This window comes from Carassius auratus, unplaced genomic scaffold (assembly GCF_003368295.1).
Source record: "Carassius auratus strain Wakin unplaced genomic scaffold, ASM336829v1 scaf_tig00026988, whole genome shotgun sequence".
In the NCBI taxonomy this organism is placed as follows: Eukaryota; Metazoa; Chordata; class Actinopteri; order Cypriniformes; family Cyprinidae; genus Carassius; species Carassius auratus.
Genome location: NW_020525561.1, coordinates 35,209 through 40,040, shown reverse-complemented (window position 1 = coordinate 40,040; position 4,832 = coordinate 35,209). Strand labels below are relative to the sequence as shown.

The window sequence follows — 4,832 nt, the reverse complement described above, 5'->3', positions numbered from 1 at the left end:
CTCCTCTCCTCTCTCTCCTCTCCTCTCCTCTCCTCACTTCTCTCCTCCTCTCCTCTCCTCTCCTCTCCCTCTCCTCTCCTCTCCTCTCTTCTCCTCTCCTCTCCTCTCCTCTCCTCTCCTCTCCTCTCTCCTCCTCTCCTCTCCTCTCCTCTCCTCTCCTCTGCTCTGCTCTCCAATCCTCTCATCTTGTCTCCTCTCCTCTCCCCTTCTCTCGTCTCGTCTCGTCTCATCTTTTCTCCTCTCCATCCCTCTTCTATCCTCTAATCTTCTCTCTTCTCTTCTGGCTTCAGAGAGTTAGAAAACATTTACGTGTTAGTTATGTCATTCGTGTAGGAATGATGAATGTGTGCTATTGTGTTTAATTTCTTTCAATTCTATTTCAAACTCCAGTGGACTCTTTTCACAGACCGTGATGATGTGTTTCTACAAGTATTACCATTGTGAATCTAGCGAAGATTTCAGATCATACTTCATGATAAAGTCCCATTAGTTAACGTAGGTTAATGCATTAACTAACATTAACATCTGTTAAACAATGAGTAATACATGTCTTATTCATTTATATTATTTGTTTTAATAAAAACACAAATGTTAATTCATATTTCTCAGGTCCATTCAATAATATCAAATTTTGACTTTTGATTTTAATAATCTATTATTAAATGTTAATTACTAAGATTACTGTAATAATGCATTTGACTTATTTTTTCATTGTCGCTATTAACGAACCATTAAAGGGATCATATGACGTTGCTAAAAAGAAGATTATTTTGTGTATTTGGTGTAATGGAATGTGTTTATGTGGTTTGAGTTAAAGTGTTTCAGATGATGTAGAAATCTCAATTTCACAAAAATTGAACCCTATGACTGGTTTTGTGCTCCATGGTCCACATGTTTTCACTGAATCTCATTGCGTGAATCGGAGTGTGTGTCAGCTGATTGTCTCTCTGTATGAATGTGTGTGTGTGTGTGGTGTGCGCAGTGGAAGCGGAGCCGCACTGTAACTGCACCACCAGCGTCTGCTCCATGTTCTCCACCAGCCTCTACTACCTGTACCCCTTCAACATCGAGTACCACATCTTCGTCTCGGCCATGCTGTTGGTGATGTGGAAGAACATCGGCCGCACGCTGACCTCCACAGCAACGCAAGCGTCCTAGTACGAGGAGCCCGGGTCTGCTGCTCGGCCCCATGCGGGTCTGCTGGGGCTGGCCTGCTCCGTCACCATGCTGGTGGTGTACCTGATGAAGGTGGAGAACTCATAGTGTGTGTGTGTGTGTGTGAGTGTGTGTGGGTATGGGTATGAACCAACCATAATTTAGGGGACAAATTTGTACCCAATAGTGAGCTTAACCTGACAAAATCTCCAAAAACTTTCCTTTGGAGTACGTAACGGGTTTAATGGTTATAAAGGGAATTGTATTGGTTTAATGGAGACTTAATGGTCCCTGTGGGTCTCTAATGGTAATGTTAAGTCACTAAATGCTGATGGACTGACAAAACACAGGGTTGCCATATATTTCTAACAAAAGCAACTCAAAGGCCATTAAAAAAAATGGCCCAAAATGGCCCAATCCAAATACCAATACTCAACATATCATATAGCTTTTCTTTTAGCCAATAATGCACCATTATGCATTATATTCAAAATCAACTTGAAAATCTCTAGGAGTAATTATTAATAGTCTGTGTTCATGAAATAATCTGGTGGTGTATCTGATGCAGGTGGAGAAGTCTCCGCAGGCCGCCGTCTCCATGTTCTACTGCTACGGCGTGGTGATGCTGAGCTGCATGTGTGTCGCGAGCGGAGCCGGGCTGCTGGTGTACCGTCTGGAGGCCTGGCCCATGGACACGGGTTCGAACCCGTCGCGTGCGCTGGACACGGAGCTGCTGCTGGGCTCGTCGCTGGGCTCCTGGCTGATGTCGTGGTGCAGTGTGGTGGCGGTGGCAGCGGCGGGACCCGGCTCTCCGAGCTTCCGCTGGACCTGTCTGGTGTACTCACTGCTGCTGGTGCTGGAGAAGTGTGTGCAGAACCTGTTCATCGTGGAGTCGCTGTACCGCAGACGCAGGGATCCGGACGAACCGCTTGCAACCGAGGTGTTCTGTGTCAGGCCGCCGTACGATGGCATCGTGAACCGCGGCTACGAGACGACCCTGGAGGGAGAGACGCCCGAGAGCAGAGCAGCCTTCAGCAGGAAGCAGACGGACGTCACACGTCCTGTGGGGAACCGGATCAAACGTGACGCCCGGGAGGAAGAGACAGATCCTGAAGAACATCACCATCTTCCTCTTCATGTGCAAACATCTCGGTGAGAAGCAACGTTTATGCTCAGATATTTTTCATCTAAAAGTGGAAGGACTTCACACGTCTTCCCTCTTTACCACAGAGAACATAAACTGAAGTACAAATAGTGTGTTGTGGTGGATTGCAGCAGTGTGGGCAAAAAACTTTTATTGGAAGACAAAGCTACACTTTGTTGAGCTGTTTTAGATGTAAAATATATTTTAATTAAATCAATAAAAAAAGTTTAGTTTTTCCTGCTGGTGTACCAAAAACATGCCCAACCATGACCTCAAAACCAAGGTACTTCCAGGACCATCATTTCTGTGTAAAATTACTCTCAGGTCCATAAAACATATGACTGTCATATGTTGTGTTCTTCTCTCTGTGTCCAGCTGTGGATTCTCCCTGCCTTCGGATGCCGTCCTCAGTATGACAGCGGTCTGGAGCAGGAGACCTTCGGGTACAGCGTCTGGACCACGGTGCTGAACCTGGCCATCCCCATGAACCTCTTCTACCGCATGCACTCAGTGGCGTCGCTCTTCGAGGTCTTCAGGAAGGTTTGAGGGTGTGAGGAGGAATCTATCTGGTGCTCACAAACACTGACAGACACACAAACACTGGTCTGAGGAAGCTCATGCGTTCAGAACGACTGGGATCGGATCCGGTTCTCAAGGACTCCATCGGCTCTTAAAGATGCTCTCAATAACTTGACAGACTAGATGTTCTCAGGCCTGAAGATTCTTCACACGCTCCTCAGTAATGTTTACACACACACACACACACACGTCTTCACTTGATCAAGGATGATGTTCTCTTATACCAAGTTCTCAAGTGGGTTAAAATCCTGAATGTTTTTAGTTCAACATTTGTTTGGAAAATCCTTGAATCTTGCAGTCCATTGAACAAACATATGGTGCATATTGTAATTTTTAATCGTTTACCAATGCAAATGCTCGCATAAATGAAGGAGAAATGGAGTAAAATGATTTGAGTCTGATCAAATCTGCTGAACCGACAAAAAATTACTTTCTTGTTTTGTTTTCAGTGCAAAATATCTAAACGTTCTCAAATCAAGATGCATTTGTTCGAAAGGGAAATTTTATACGAAATTAAGTGCTGGATTCTGAAATTAGTATCAAAATTGAGCGGGTAGTCAGAAAAATGATCTTCTTATTATTCCCCTTTGAATTAAATGTATTTTTTGTTCTTAATTGAATCATGAATTTGCTTGATTATGATCACTTTGATCACTTGATATCAGTCATTGTGCTTCTCCAGTAAATGTGTCTTGATTAATTCAGATATTTTTACTGGAAACAGTACTGAGGAGGATCCTCAGCTCTTGCAGTGTGATCAGAAGTATAACTCATCCTAAAACCACAGGTATATTCATTGCACTTGAGGATTTTTCCAACTGTAAAACTCTGACGAATTCAGCGACTCTTCTCAGAAATGTTCGTTATAATGGCCTGCTAACTCCTAAAGCAACGTGAAAACACACAAAATGAAGAGCGACACACAAATCACATCACAGAGCTCCAGCTCTGTTTCATGATGATCTTCAGATCATCTAGCTCTATTCAGACATGTATTATAGCACATCATCTGTTGCATATGTGTTTTGTTGCATTCCTCTTGGTTCTCACACTAATGTGTTTCCTCAGTCCTGAAGATTTCTGTGAGCAATGGTTTTCAAAAAAAGGGCTTGAAACGTTCCGAAACGGAGTGTAATGAGGTTTTATCTGTGCGTTTATGGATGTAATGGGAATCTCAGCTGGGATCCTGACTGGAATCCATTATTCATGCTTCGGCAGGAGGCGGATTGATTGTTTTGATTTGGTCAACATCAGCATCACAAACACAGAGGACTCATAAAGACTCTTTATTTAGGATATTATATTTCTGTGGCAGCGCTGCTGTGGAAACACTTCTGGTGACTGTGATTATGGGATGTTCTCACGGCGCTGTGATGGAGAAACGATGTGAAACGCTCCTTTCATTCACATGTAGATGTTTCTGTAGAGCGGCTCTGTTGATCTTCAGCAGATGTTTAGTAGTAAATGACTTTATCATCAGCATTTCTTCTCTTTTTTTAACTGCTCTCCTCCCAAACACAGTGAAACGCACAACAATAAGATCTGTGTTGCAAACCTTGTTGCTAGCTTCAGATAAATAAAATATTCTTGGATGGAAACAGTCAAGTGGCTTTAGAGTTTCTTTGAAACGTGAAATCAACACGAGCTCCGTTGACTTTGTTTATCATCATCGTTCACATAATCACATAAATCCATATAAACTTTTACATGTATGCATTACCAAAGAGGAGCAAAAGTAATGGTAACACTTTAGAATAAGGTTCCATTAGTTAATGTTAGTTAATGTATTAATTAACATGAACAAACAATGAATAATACATTTATTACTGTATTTATTCATCTTCGTTAATGTTAGTTAATGAAAATACAGTTATTCATTGTTAGTTCATGGTAATTCACAATGCATTAACTAATGTTATCAAGCACAACTTTTGATTTAAATAATGCATTAGTA

At 42.2% G+C, this 4,832-nt stretch overlaps 1 pseudogene; it reads left to right on the top strand.

The window, feature by feature from the left end:
- Positions 1-951: 951 nt before the first annotated feature.
- LOC113079023 (proton channel OTOP1 pseudogene) lies at positions 952-4,483 on the top strand (annotated as a pseudogene).
- Positions 4,484-4,832: the final 349 nt, after the last annotated feature.